At 47.1% G+C, this 15,051-nt stretch overlaps 1 protein-coding gene across 1 annotated transcript in view; it reads left to right on the top strand.

The window, feature by feature from the left end:
- GDPD2 (glycerophosphodiester phosphodiesterase domain containing 2) overlaps positions 1–15,051 on the top strand; it is a 185,125-nt gene that overhangs the window by 131,289 nt on the left and 38,785 nt on the right. The gene's annotated exons all lie outside the window — the stretch shown is intronic.

Raw genomic sequence — 15,051 nt, 5'->3', positions numbered from 1 at the left:
CACATGTACTCTCTGAAGGATAAAAATCCAATTACTTGGACACGGTTTCCTTAGGCAGGTTAACTCACAATTTGGCCTTTAGGAAGGGCTGTAAACTTGATTTATTAAGGGAGGTTAAGGTTGATTACAAAGGACAGAATAGTTACTGTGTTGTTGGGATTATAGGTGGAAGGGGATGATTTTAAGGCTATTTAGTATATTGAGGATCTATTTTATTTTATTGTTGTTGTATGGGGAGAGTTAATTATTGGAGTATTAAATTGTGTAGTATTAAGAACATAAGATCATGCCATATTGGGTCAGACAAAGGGTCCATCAAGCCCAGTATCCTATTTACAACAGTGGCCAATCCAGGCTATAAGTACCTGGCAAGTACCCAAAAGCTAAGTCTATCCTATGCTACTGATGCTAGTAATAGCAGTGGCTATTAGTAGGGATGTGAATCGTTTTTTGACGATTTAAAATATCGTCTGATATATTTTAAATCGTCAAAAATCGTTAAAGGCGATATATAATAGGAATTCCCCCGATTTATCGTCAAAAATCGTAAATCGGGGGAAGGGGGAGGGGAAGGGGGAGGGCGGGAAAACCGGCACACTAAAACAACCCTAAAACCCACCCCGACCCTTTAAAATAAATCCCCCACCCTCCCGAACCCCCCCCAAATGTCTTAAATTACCTGGGGTCCAGCGGGGGGGTCCCGGTGTGATGTTCCACTCTCGGGCCACGGGTTGATAGAAATGGCGCCGGCGCCATTTTGTTCCTGTCCCCCGACGTCACGAGCGTAGGAGATCGCTCCCGGACCCTCGCTGGACCCCCAGGGACTTTTGGCCAGCTTGGGGGGGCCTCCTGACCCCCACAAGACTTGCCAAAAGTCCAGAAGGGGTCTGGGAATGACCTTCTGCACTCGAATCGTGTTGCCGTAATGCAAAATGGCGCCGGCCGTATGGCCATATTGCCGTACTGCAAAATGGCGCCGGCCATATGGCAACACGATTCGACTGCAGGAGGTCGTTCCGGACCCCCGCTGGACTTTTGGCAAGTCTTGTGGGGGTCAGGAGGCCCCCCAAGCTGGCCAAAAGTCCCTGGGGGTCCAGCGGGGGTCCGGGAGCGATCTCCTACGCTCCTGACGTCGGGGGACAAAAAAACAAAATGGCGCCGGCGCTACCTTTGACCTGTCAGGTCAAAGGTAGCGCCGGCGCCATTTCTACAATGCACGGAGGACCGAGAGTAAAAGATCACACCGGGACCCTTCCTCTGGACCCCAGGTAATTTAAGGCATTTTGGGGGGGTTTGGGAGGGTGGGGGATTTATTTTAAAGGGTTGGGGTGGGTTTTAGGGTTGTTTTAGTGTGCCGGTTTTCCCGCCCTCCCCCCCACTGGACCCCAGGTAATTTATGGCATTTTGGGGGGGTTCGGGAGGGTGGGAGATTTATTTTAAAGGGTCGGGGTGGGTTTTAGGGATGTTTTAGTGTGCCGGTTTTCGATTTACATGATTTACACGATATTTAAAAAACCCAAACTGCGACGATCTGATTCCCTCCCCCTCCCAGCCGAAATCGATCGTTAAGACGATCGATCACTCAATTCACATCTCTAGCAGTGGGTAGTTAAACAGACTGAACTTTATTATTGGGACGGTCTGTGCAGTGAAATCCCCAGCCTGCCTCTTTTGTGCTTACAAGCAAGCTGCATGTGTGCACACGCCACACACGTTACATTAGTGCACAGCAAGGCACCGTGACAGTGGGCGGTGGGTAGTTTAACAGACTGAACTTATTATTGGGACGGTCTGTGCAGTGAAATCCCCAGTCTGCCTCTTTTGTGCTTACAAGCAAGCTGCATGTGTGGGCACACCACACATGTTACATTAGTGCATAACAAGGCACCGTGACAGTGGGCAGCCGGTAGGCACTAGGCAGTGACATTAAATCCTTAATGTCAGGGAAAGCTAGATGTAGTCAAGTGACTGGGACTGGCAGAGGAGGCACTTCAAAAGACACTAGTGCCACTCCCCCATTAAAGTTAAAAAGGCACTTGTCGCAATCTAAACTCTTTTTAGAGGCAGGCAGTTCCATCCAGAAAAAAATGAAATCTGACCATGATGCATCGCCATCGCCACCACCTGTTTCTGGTCCTGTAGTTTTGGAGGTGGGGGAAGGGGAGGCTAAGTCATGCCAGACAAAATGTCGACACCCAAAAGCAGCAAGGGGACAGAAGTCTCGACTAACACTTAACGTTGACAATGTAGCGCAGTCACTGTTTGCTTCTGATTCAGATGAAGAATCATCTTGTGTGGGATTCTCATCTGAAACGGAAGAAGTAATAGCTGACGAAGCTTTGGGAGAATCAGTTAGTCCTGTCTTAGCCTCCACTTCAGTGCAGCAGAGGAGAGATGAAACTGATGAGGAGGAAGAGCAGCTAGCGCAGGCACAGAGGGTGACTGAGGCCCCTGGCATTGCTTCTCAGGGTGCACCCACTACTTCAGCTCCAGTGCCAGCATCCACCCCCAAGGCTTTAGAGAAGGGAGGATCACGAAAGACATCTGCGATCTGGAGCCACTTTAAAGTGACGGATGACCTGTGTTTTGCTCGGTGTAATTACTGTGCCAGGGATATTAGCAGAGGAAAGCAAATGGGACATCTATCTAATTTTGGCATGACGCATCATATGAAGAGGCAACACCCAACAAGATTCTGCCATCTGGGGATGGTGGCAGTACCAGTCAGGGAACCCCTTCCAAGCAACATAAAGTGGTTCAAAAGCAGCAGAGTCAGCCCATGCCCTCATCCCCTTCTAGCAGTCAGGTGGCAGGCCAGCAACCCCCTGACATGTGGCAGAAGCGACAACCCACCATGGAGGAAATGGGGTGGAGTGCGGTAACGCTATCCTGGGGTAGGAGGCAGGCAGCCTCAAAAGTTGTAACAAGGAGCATTGGGGAAATGATTGCCCTTGATGACCAGCCCTTGCGGTTAGTGGAGAATGTGGGTTTCAAGCGTTTTCTGAAGGTCGTAGTTCCATATTACAAAGTCCCCTCCAGAACCACATTTAGCAGAAAGGTCATTCCCAGCCTGTATAAGCAGTATCGCAGTCGCATGCAAGCGCTGCTAGCTAAGGCAGAGGGGAGAGTTCATTTCACCTGTGATATATGGACCGCCATGAATGCTGCACACTCTTACCTCTCCCTGACAGCACACTGGTGGGACCTGGCTGAGGCAGGGGCAGCCAGCAGCTCTATTACTGAACAAGTATCAGGGTGGAGGTGGGCTTTACTGCACACCCACCTGACTGACCAGGCCCATACTGCAGCCAATATTCTAGCATGCATCAGACAGTTGCTGGAGGGCTGGCAACTATACCAGTGAGACAGGAATCCTCAGGCAGGGTTCTTTGTCACAGACAATGGGTGCAAACATGGTTAAGGCAATACATGAAGGGCGCTATAAGAACATCCGATGTTTTGCACACACTCTGCACCTGGTAGTAAAGTCAGCTCTGGGGTTGGATTCCAATGACAAAGAGAATGAATACCTGCATAGGTTAACACAGAAGTGCAGGAACATAGCAGCGCACTTCCACAAAAGTGTGAAGGCGGGGCAGGTTCTCCGACAAAAGCAGACTGATTTGGAGATGCCTCACAAGCGTCTCATTCAAGACATTGCCACCCGGTAGAATTCCACCTTTATGATGCTGGAGAGGTTAGTGGAGCTGCAGACACCCCTTCATTAACTTTCTGGTACAATGGACATAGGTGTGCAGAATCCCCTAGGGCATCATGATTGCGTAGTCATGAGTCAGCTAGTAAAAATCCTGCAGCCCTTCAAGGATGTCACGGAGGAGCTGAGTTCAGGAAGTGCCAGCTTGGCTGACATCATCCCTATAGTTAATCTCCTGGATGAACATTTGGAGGCCTTTAAACAGGAAGAGGGAATGACAGTTGAGGTGCTGCATTGTCTGGACGTTTTGCAGCAGCAGGTGAAAGAGAGATTAAGGCCTTTAACAGAAGGCCTAGAGTACAATTGTCTCTTATTGGTGAAGGACCTGCTGTTAGCAAAAGTCCATGAACAGGAGCGCCATAGGCAGAGACAGATTAGGCGTGAAGCAGAGGTGGAAACAGTGGGCACTTCAGAGAGTTGTGCTGCTAGCCCAAGCAGGAGCAGCACTGTGTCAGTGATAGTACCTCCTCCTCCACTTCAGAACACCAAAGGCATGTTACCCATAAAGATTCATCTGTTGTGCAACAGGCGAGAAAGCAGCTGGCATGAGTGACTCTCAGCCCGCCCAAGCAAAGGAGACACCAGCACAGCTGTCAGTGACACGGTATCTCTCAGAGCTGATAGAGAACATGCAGACAGATCCGCTGGCATATTGGGCACACAAGTCCACTGTCTGGCCACACCTAGCCAAAGTGGCTCAGCGATATCTGTCATGTCCACCAACCAGTGTGCCCAGTGAACATGTCTTTTCAATGACAGGGGATATCATGAGCCCTCACCGCTCAAGGCTGGCACCAGAGTTGATGGAAAAGCTAGTGTTTTTGAAAGTAAACCTGCCTTTGCTTGGGTTTCCAAATTTTCCCTGTGAATGGCAAGATGAATAAAAGCAATTGAAAGCCTTGCAGCAGCTCCAACTGCCTCCTATGCTCCAGATAATATAAGCACTGCAACACATGTACCTGACCTGAAACGCTGTGCCTGACCGTCCACTGTCCAGGCCGTATGTCCCTACAAGGGCCTGCCCTCAAATGCTGTGCCTGTCTATTCACTGTCCAGGCCATATGTCCCTACAATGGCCTGCCCTCTAACGCTGTGCCTGCCCGTCCACATTTGGAATGTAAGAACATAAAAAGCTGACTTAAGATGTTTGGACCTTGCATATTTCATATGCTCAATATTTTTCATGACCTTGCCAGCAGTAATGTTTCAAGTACTATTGAACACTGGTGGTAGTTGCACTCTGGTTCATCCTCTGTGTTCCCATTGTTTACAGAGGCACTGTGTAAACCACAAAGTCAACATAGGTTGATATTGTAGATTTTGACTTGAGTAGCTGTTTTCTTATTTCTGAGAGCTCTTCATGTTCCTTTGTCATCAGCTGAAGTGCATATTTAAGTACAGTTCATAGCTTCTGGGTATTCAAAAATAAACTCCAGCTCAGTTTTTGCTTCACAAATGGCAGTCTCCATTGCTCTAAAAGCATCCTCTTTGAATTATCTTTCAGAAATGAAAAAGATGAAATTTTCTTCTGGCAGTGAACCAGTTCAGGAAGAAGTGACAGGTCAAACCACAATATACCTGCACAAAGGAAATTCTCTATTGCTGTGCCTGTTTGTCCAGGCCTTATGTCCCTAGATGGGATACACCTCTGTCCTCAAATGCTGTGCCTGTCTGTCCAGGCCTTATGTTCCTACAAGTGTTTGACCTTGATTGCTTTGCCTGTTTGTCCAGGCTTTATGTCCCTATGTGGGATTGACTCTGTCCTCAACTGCTGTGCCTGTCCATCCAGGCCTTATGTCCCTAGGTGGGATTGACTCTGTCCCGGATTGCTTTGCCTGTTTGTCCAGGCCTTATGTTTCTACAAGTGTTTGACCTCGATTGCTTTGCCTGTTCGTCCAGGCCTTATGTTCCTACAAGGGTTTGACCTCAATTTCTTTGCCTGTTTGCCTAGACCTTATGTCCCTACAAGGGTTTGACCTCGATTGCTTTGCCTGTTCGTCCAGGCCTTATGTCCCTACGTGGGATTGACTCTGTCCTCGATTGCTGTGCATGTCAGTCTAGGCCTTATGTCCCTATATGGGATTGACTCTGTCCTCGATTGCTGTGCCCTTGATGACCAGCCCTTGCAGTTAGTGGAGAATGTGGGTGTCAAGCGTTTTCTGAAGGTTGTAGTTCCAAATTACAAAGTCCCCTCCAGAAACACATTTAGCAGAAAGGTCATCCGCAGCCTGCACAAGCAGTGTCGCAATCGCATGCAAGGGCTGCTAGCTAAGGCAGAGGTGAGAGTGTATTTCACCTGCGATATCTGGACCGCCATGAATGCTGCACACTCTTACCTCTCCCTGAGAGCACACTGGTGGGACCTGGCTGAGGCAGGGGCAGCCAGCAGCTCTATTACTGAACATGTATCAGGGTGGAGGTGGGATTTACTGCACACCCACCTGAAGGACCACGCCCATACCACAGCCAATATTCTAGCATGCATCAGACAGATGCTGGAGGGCTGGCAACTACTTATGTCCCTACGTGGGATTGACTCTGTCCTCGATTGCTGTGCCTGTTCGTCCTGGCCTTATGTCCCTAGGTGGGATTCACCTCTGTCCTCGAATGCTGTGCCTGTCTGTCCAGGCCTTATGTTCCTACAAGGGTTTGACCTCGATTGAGGTGCCTGTCAGTCCAGACCTTATGTCCCTACGTGGGCTTGACTCTGTCCTGTATTGCTGTGTCTGTCCGTCCAGGCCTTATGTCCCTACGTGGGATTGATCTCTGTCCTCGACTGCTTTGCCTGTTCGTCCAGGCCTTATGTCCCTACAAGAGTTTGACCTCGATTGCTGTGCCTGTCTGTCCAGGCCTTATGTTCCTACAAGTGTTTAACCTCGATTGCTGTGCCTGTCAGTCCAGACCTTATGTCCCTATGTGGGCTTGACTCTGTCCTGTATTGCTGTGTCTGTCCGTTCAGACCTTATGTCCCTACGTGGGATTGATCTCTGTTCTCGACTGCTTTGTCTGTTCGTCCAGGCCTTATGTCCCTACAAGAGTTTGACCTCGATTGCTGTGCCTGTCTGTCCAGGCCTTATGTTCCTACAAGTGTTTAACCTCGATTGCTGTGCCTGTCAGTCCACGCCTTATGTCCCTATGTGGGCTTGACTCTGTCCTGTATTGCTGTGCTTGTTGGCCAGGCCTTATGTCCCTACAAGGGTTTGACCTTGATTGCTGTGCCTGTCTATCCAGGCCTTATGTTCCTACAAGTGTTTGACCTCAATTGCTGTGCCTGTCTGTCCAGGCCTTATGTTCCTACAAGTGTTTGACCTAAATTACTGTACCTGTCAGTCCAGGCCTTATGTCCTTACTTGGGATTGACCTCTGTCCTCGACTGCTTTGCCTGCTTGTCCAAGCCTTATGTCCCTACAAGTGTTTGACCTCGAATGCTGTGCCTGTCTGTCTAGGCCTTATGTTTCTACAAGGGTTTGACCTCGATTGCTGTGCCTGTCTGTCCAGGCCTTATGTTCCTACAAGTGTTTGACCTCAATTACTGTACCTTTCAGTCCAGGCCTTATGTCCTTACTTGGGATTGACCTCTGTCCTCGACTGCTTTGCCTGCTTGTCCAGGCCTTATGTCCCTACAAGTGTTTGACCTTGATTGCTGTGCCTGTCAGTCCAGGCCTTATGTCCCTACATGGGATTGACCTCGATTGCTGTGCCTGTCTGTCCAAGCCTTCTGTTCCTACAAGTGTTTGACCTCAATTGCTGTGCCTGTCAGTCCAGGCCTTATGTCCTTATGTGGGCTTGACTCTGTCCTGTATTGCTGTGCCTGTTTGTCCAGGCCTTATGTCCCTACAAGGATTTGACCTTGATTGCTGTGCCTGTCTGTCCAGGCCTTATGTTCCTACAAGTGTTTAACCTCGATTGCTGTGCCTGTCAGTCCAGACCTTATGTCCCTATGTGGGCTTGACTCTGTCCTGTATTGCTGTGTCTGTCCGTTCAGACCTTATGTCCCTACGTGGGATTGATCTCTGTTCTCGACTGCTTTGTCTGTTCGTCCAGGCCTTATGTCCCTACAAGAGTTTGACCTCGATTGCTGTGCCTGTCTGTCCAGGCCTTATGTTCCTACAAGTGTTTAACCTCGATTGCTGTGCCTGTCAGTCCACGCCTTATGTCCCTATGTGGGCTTGACTCTGTCCTGTATTGCTGTGCTTGTTGGCCAGGCCTTATGTCCCTACAAGGGTTTGACCTTGATTGCTGTGCCTGTCTATCCAGGCCTTATGTTCCTACAAGTGTTTGACCTCAATTGCTGTGCCTGTCTGTCCAGGCCTTATGTTCCTACAAGTGTTTGACCTAAATTACTGTACCTGTCAGTCCAGGCCTTATGTCCTTACTTGGGATTGACCTCTGTCCTCGACTGCTTTGCCTGCTTGTCCAAGCCTTATGTCCCTACAAGTGTTTGACCTCGAATGCTGTGCCTGTCTGTCTAGGCCTTATGTTTCTACAAGGGTTTGACCTCGATTGCTGTGCCTGTCTGTCCAGGCCTTATGTTCCTACAAGTGTTTGACCTCAATTACTGTACCTTTCAGTCCAGGCCTTATGTCCTTACTTGGGATTGACCTCTGTCCTCGACTGCTTTGCCTGCTTGTCCAGGCCTTATGTCCCTACAAGTGTTTGACCTTGATTGCTGTGCCTGTCAGTCCAGGCCTTATGTCCCTACATGGGATTGACCTCGATTGCTGTGCCTGTCTGTCCAAGCCTTCTGTTCCTACAAGTGTTTGACCTCAATTGCTGTGCCTGTCAGTCCAGGCCTTATGTCCTTATGTGGGCTTGACTCTGTCCTGTATTGCTGTGCCTGTTTGTCCAGGCCTTATGTCCCTACAAGGATTTGACCTTGATTGCTGTGCCTGTCTGTCCAGGCCTTATGTTCCTACAAGTGTTTGACCTCAATTACTGTACCTGTCAGTCCAGGCCTTATGTCCTTACTTGGGATTGACCTCTGTCCTCGACTGCTTTGCCTGCTTGTCCAGGCCTTATGTCCCTACAAGTGTTTGACCTTGATTGCTGTGCCTGTTTGTCCAGGCCTTATGTCCCTACAAGGATTTGACCTCGATTGCTGTGCCTGTCAGTCCAGGCCTTATGTCCCTACGTGGGCTTGACCTCTGTCCTCGACTGCTTTGCCTGTTCATCCAGGCCTTATGTTCCTACAAGGGTTTGACCTTGATTGCTGTGCCTATCTGTCCAGGCCTTATGTTCCTACAAGTGTTTGACCTCAATTGCTGTGCCTGTCCGTCCAGGGCTTATGTCCCTACATGGGCTTGACTCTGTCCTGTATTGCTGTGCCTGTTTGTCCAGGCCTTATGTCCCTACAAATGTTTGACCTCGATTGCTGTGCCTGTCAGTCCAGGCCTTATGTCCCTATGTGGGCTTGACCTCTGCCTCGACTGCTTCGCCTGTTCATCCAGGCCTTATGTCCCTACAAGGATTTGACCTCGATTGCTGTGCCTGTCAGTCCAGGCCTTATGTCCCTACATGGGCTTGACTCTGTCCTGTATTGCTGTGCCTGTTTGTCCAGGCCTTATGTCCTTACAAGTGTTTGACCTTGATTGCTGTGCCTGTCCATCCAGGCCTTATGTCCCTACATGGGATTAACTCTGTCCTCAACTGCTGTGCCTGTCCGTCCAGGCCTTATGTCCCTAGGTAGGATTGACTCTGTCCTGTATTGCTGTGCCTGTCCGTCCAAGCCTTATGTCCCTACATGGGCTTGACCTCTGTCCTTGACTGCTGTGCCTCTTTGTCCATGCCTTATGTCCAGTCCTAATGGCTGAATCCTCATTGCAAAGGGAAACCTCAGTCTCTGGCAATTCAAACTAGTAATCCTTCACAGCATGGATCCTTAAGTAAAACAAACAGTTTTCTTTAGTTTCAGGGCAGAGAAGAGAACTTCCTCCGGGTTGCTTATGAAGTCATGATCTGTTTGCAAATGCTTAAATCCTAATAATTTGTACCATTATACACTTTATGGGCCAACCCATTCCAGGGAGCCTTTTCCTGCTCAAAAGAACGGGAAGTCTCCCCATTGTTGCAACCTATCTCTTACAGAGGCGGATTGGCCTATCGGGGGATCGGGCTTCCCCCAGTGGGCCGGTCTAGCTGGTCACGTGGTCTTGACCGCGTGGCTCTTCCTCAGCCCAGCCTCACGCCTCCCAGCCAGCCCCCGCCGGAGACCAAGCCAGCGGGGGCTGAAGAAATTAAAATCAAGGCCAGTGGAGGCCGAAGAAAAGAAGATGGGCGCCGCCCAGGCAGCCCCCACTTGAGGCTGGCTGGGAGACACCGATCTTCTTTTCTTCGGCCTTTAATTTATTCGGCCCCCGCCAGCCTTCTTTTCTTCTGCCTCTGCCGGCCTCGATTTTTATCTCTTCGGCCCCTGCCAGCTGTCACCGTCTCTGGCGGGGGCTGGCTGGGAGGCTCCCATCTTCATTTCTTCGGCCCCCGCCAGCTTGGTCTCCCATGGGGGCTGGCTGATCTTCTTTTCTTCGGCCCCCGCCAGCTGTCACTGTCTCCGGCGGGGACAGAAGAAATTAAAATCAAGGCCAGTGGAGGCCGAAGAAAAGAGGATGGGTGCCGCCCAGCCATCCCCCACTTGAAGCTGGCTGGGAGGTGCCCATCTTCTTTTCTTCGGCCGCCGCCACCGCCGCCGGCCTTGATTTTAATTTATTCGGCCCCCGCCGGATCAAGGCCGGCGGGGGCCTGTTCAGCTGGGGGCCTTAGATCGGAAGGGTGCTTCTGTGTGTATGTGAGAAAGGAACAGTGCTTCTGTGTGTGTTGTGTGTGTGTGTGTGTGTGTGTGTGTGATGTGTGAGAAAGGAATGGTGCTTCTGTGTGTGTGTGTGTGTTATGTATGTGAGAAAGGAAGCTGCTAGTTTAAAAAAAAATGAAGTGTGATCATACATATACCTCAACTTTTGTGCTGGTAGCACAACTTTTGAAAAGTTGGATGAAAGATGAAATTACTGAATTTTAAGCATCCCTCTTCTGGAAAATAAAATTTAGCAAAGTGGGTAGAGACAAATACTAAAGCAAAAAAAATTATATATATATATATTTAAAATGTTCATCTCAGCAAAATCACAAATTTAGGATACTGATGCCAGGTGGGGTTTGTTTGGTTTTTTTTAAAGCATAATTTAAGCATGAAGACTAGAATAGTTCCAATCTGAAATGGTTTTGCTATTTTTTTAAGCCTTTAGAAAATGTATATTTTTAAATGACTAAGACTGGAATCTTCCTATTTAAAAGGGAAGTTGACTAAGGATGTCTTTTGGTTCCATATCTCCCACATGAATAATCATGACTGATAATTTGAAGAAAGACACTTGCTTTATTGCCTGAAAGCGTAAAACAAGAGAAGCTGTACGGTGTGGGTGGCTGTCCCTTGGGGGATCATCACTTTCACTTTTAGTAAAAGTGAAAAATGCTGCAAGTCTGAAAGCAAGGTGCTTCTGTGAGAGTGTAATGTGTATGAGACAGGGAGGGTGCTTCTGTATGTGTGTGTGGTGTATATGTGAGTTAGGGAGGGTGCTTGTGTGTCAATGTGTGTGTGCAAGAGAGATGGAGCATGTTTTTGGCTGGCTTGTGGCTGTGAGAGAGGGCATGTCTGTGATTGAGAGCTTGTGTGTAAGTGAAATAGAGTATGTGTGTGATTGAAATCCTGTGTGTAAGAGGGAGCGAGAGCATTGTGTGATTGAGAGAGACTAGCCAGAGAGGTGACGTGTGTATGTGTGAGACTGATCAGGGAGATGATTGGTGTGTGTGTGTGAGAGAGAGACTGGTTGGGAAGATGATTGGTGTGTGAGAGACAGAAACTGGTCTTGAGGGTATGTGTGTGAGAGAGAGAGAGAAGAGACTGGTTGTGATCCCTAAGGAAGAGGTCTGTGAGGACAGCTTCAGCAGCTACTGCTGCTTCTGGTGTGTGCTATTGGCCTACAAGGGAAAGGAGTAGGAGAGTTACTGGAGAGGGTAAGTAAAGGTGGCTTTTTAAATGTATCTTTCTTGATTGACTGCCATTTTAATTATTAGGTTTTATGTGATGTGTCTACTGTTAGAAATATTTTATTGGTGTTTGGAGAATTTATAATAATTTTGAAAATTTTTAATAATGGGATGTTATTCCATTTATCAGTTGTTTTGAAACATTTATTATATTCTAGTTTTAGAATTATTTTATATTTTTCGAGGAATGTATAAATAGAAATGTGGAGACAAAAACTGAACTGGAAACAGCAAGAAGCCAAACTGTATTCAGTGCAACAACGCAAAAACAAAAACATTAGCTTTATGGTCATTTTGTTCTGTTTTTGGTGAGAGTCTGTCTGTGTTCTGTGTGTGTGACCCAGCTAAGGGTGTTCTGCAAGCTTGTAGTTTCTTGGTAGGGATCTATAACAGTTTGGCTTGCTCTGTTTTCCTAATAGGAGGTGTATTGGTGTTTAGGGCCTGGTGTAATTTTTGCAGTGCTGCCTTTTCATAGGTAGGGTTGTTACTGTTTGAGTTCCATAATGCAGGTGTAACTTTGTGCACATTAGTTTGTGTACATTATTGCAAATCCTGGAAATCTGTTAGGTGCTATATTTCTGTTTTATACAGAATGCAGAGTGGCTTTTTTGGGTTTCCATTCCAGTTTCTGTTTCCATATTTGTAATTTGTGGTCTTTCTGTACTTGGTGAAGGTCGATTCTAGGTGTGTGACCGAGGGGAAGTATTTTACTAGCATGTAGGCATTTGTACCTATCTTATTTATTGTGTTTTCTCAATAGAACATGCAGTGGTGGTAAATTACTGTCTTTTCATAAGGAGGGCTATTGCGCCTGGTAGGAGAGAGTGTTTATGTTGCTGTTACTGAGATGACACCAGAAATATCTTTTTTGTATGGTAATTTGAATGGGGAATGTCCTAGTTCTGTTCTGCACCCATTGTTGGGGGGTTGGGGCAGTTCCTGTAGATACAGAGTATATGTTTACATTTAGCCCCGTGATGATCATGTGTTCAGTGTGTCACACATGTGAGAACCATCTGTCAGGTATGTCCTGACAGATAAAAGGTTGAGAACCACTGCCTTAGACCATTCCTCGAGCTTTGCTATATTCCTCCTCATGTTTTCCATTCCATCCTGGCTGCCACCCTGATTATCATCTCGAAAAATAGAAACCTATACAGACAACCCTTCTGTTATGTCGCTCACAAAAATGTTGAAAAGAACTAGTCCAAGGACTGATCCATAGGCCACACTGCTAGTAACAATCCCTTCCTCAGAGAAAACTCAATTTACCATTACCTTTTGTCGCCTCCCATCAGCCAGTTTCTAACCCAGTCAGTCAGTCTAGGATCCACACCAAGGGTCATCTCCTCCTACTGGTCTCCAGATATCTGGATCCATTGTTCTTATTCCCCAACTGTAGCATCCTTTCTCACTCTATCATCTCCCTCCATCCCCAAACCGACTCTCAAACAATCCCACTTCAAGATCTCCTATGCCCATCTTTTTATCTCTCTCTCTCCTTGTCATTTCTCCACATCGTTGGTTTTGCAGGTTTCCTCGCCTCTACCCCACCTCTCTATATATTATCCCATTGTCCTTCCCAGTCCTCACAATCTTCCTATTTTCATCCCTCACCTACTTACCAGTATTCTATCTTCCAATGTCACACTCCTCCTTAGCTCTCCTTCCCTTCTTTCTCCCACCATTTCCATTCCTCATTCTCATTCCTTCCTCAATCTCTTGTTTCACCCTCTGTCTTTCACACACTCCGTAGTCCCTTCACACACTCCCTATTTACACCCTCTGCACTCACCTCATCTCCATCCCTTATGTCCTTTTTTATGCTTATAATTCCTTCGCCAACTCAAATTCCTTCCCTATTGTTATCACTCTCCCATGGCTCCAGTCTCTTTCTTCTGACATCTGCCATCTCTCGCCCTCCTCATTGACCCCCTCTCCAGCTCCCTCTGATCCCATGTCCTTGCGTTTCTCTTTGCCCCCTTTCCTCTCCAGAATTGGTCTGCCCTACCACCAATCCCCTGTATACTTTGTCACCCCTCCACCCAAATGTGGTTCTCTCTCCCTCTGTATTACATCAGTCCCAGTCCCTCTGACTGCGATCCTCTCTCTTTCCCTCTTCCTCCCCCATCCTAGGTCCAATTTCTCTATCGAGGATCCTTTTTCCTACATCATGCCCCCATCCTTGAGTCCATCCTCCCCTCTCCCTCATCCTGCCCCATGCACAATTTCCATCTCCATCCTATTATCCCATAAGATGTAGGTCTTCTGCTCTCTACTCTCAGTTTCTGGTTCTCTCCCCTTCCCCTAACCTCCCCCCTGAATCAGCAGTTCTTTGGGTTACTCACATCCATCAGGAGTGACAGTTATTAGCACATCAGTTTCCTCTGCTGCTTGGTGTTCATTTCACAGTTTGTGTTGTGAGATCCTATAATCTTATGGCACATATTGTGCAGCATTATTCTGCCAGCTGTGCTTATAGCAGGAGGTAATACTCACTGAGGGCTACTAACTATACAAGTTCTCCGTAACTACTAAACGACAACCAAACTAGAGAACATAATATATTATATCATATCACCCAACAAACTTGTGCAAACAATTTTATTGAAACCAATTTTTTAAGATACCTATCTAAACAATAAATACTAACACATCCACTCAATCACATCCATACCATTCATTCAATAAAAAAATGCACAAATGTTTTTTTTCAGACGATAACGCAGCGGCCAATGTTACATCGCCAATATGGTTAATCTTGTGTTCATCACATAATGACATTATGCATACAATGATTTAACATAAAATTTCATTAAACAAGCATTCATTATTCATATTTTCAGCAGTTCTTATACAGATTATATTGCAGCGTGCCGTGTCAACGCACGCTGGGCCAAAGCAATCCAATAGCTTTTACTCTTGAATACCCGCTGTATTTAAATTATGTTATAGCGTGCCGTGTCAACGCATGCTGGGCCAAAGCAATCTAATAGCCTTTACTCTTGAAAACCTGCTGTGTTTAAATATGTAGAATCGACACCGTCCAATGGACTCTTCCAACAAAAGATCCTTGTTTCACCCCGAAAAACCGGGCTTCATCAGGGATTAATTTTCGCCGAAATTCTACTCGCCAGCAACAAACAAACAATCCAAGTTTAACTTCCACTTAAAACATCATTAACATACAAATCCTATTATATCTCAAAAAATATCTTAAAAAATTGGTTTCAATAAAATTGTTTGCACAAGTTAGTTGTGTGATATGATATAATATATTATGTTCTCTAGTTTGGTTTTCT

The sequence above is a fragment of the Rhinatrema bivittatum genome, chromosome 6 (genome assembly GCF_901001135.1).
Source record: "Rhinatrema bivittatum chromosome 6, aRhiBiv1.1, whole genome shotgun sequence".
Classification (NCBI taxonomy): Eukaryota; Metazoa; Chordata; class Amphibia; order Gymnophiona; family Rhinatrematidae; genus Rhinatrema; species Rhinatrema bivittatum.
The sequence above is the reverse complement of the archived record's forward strand: the minus strand, read 5'-3'. Positions and strand labels throughout refer to the sequence as shown.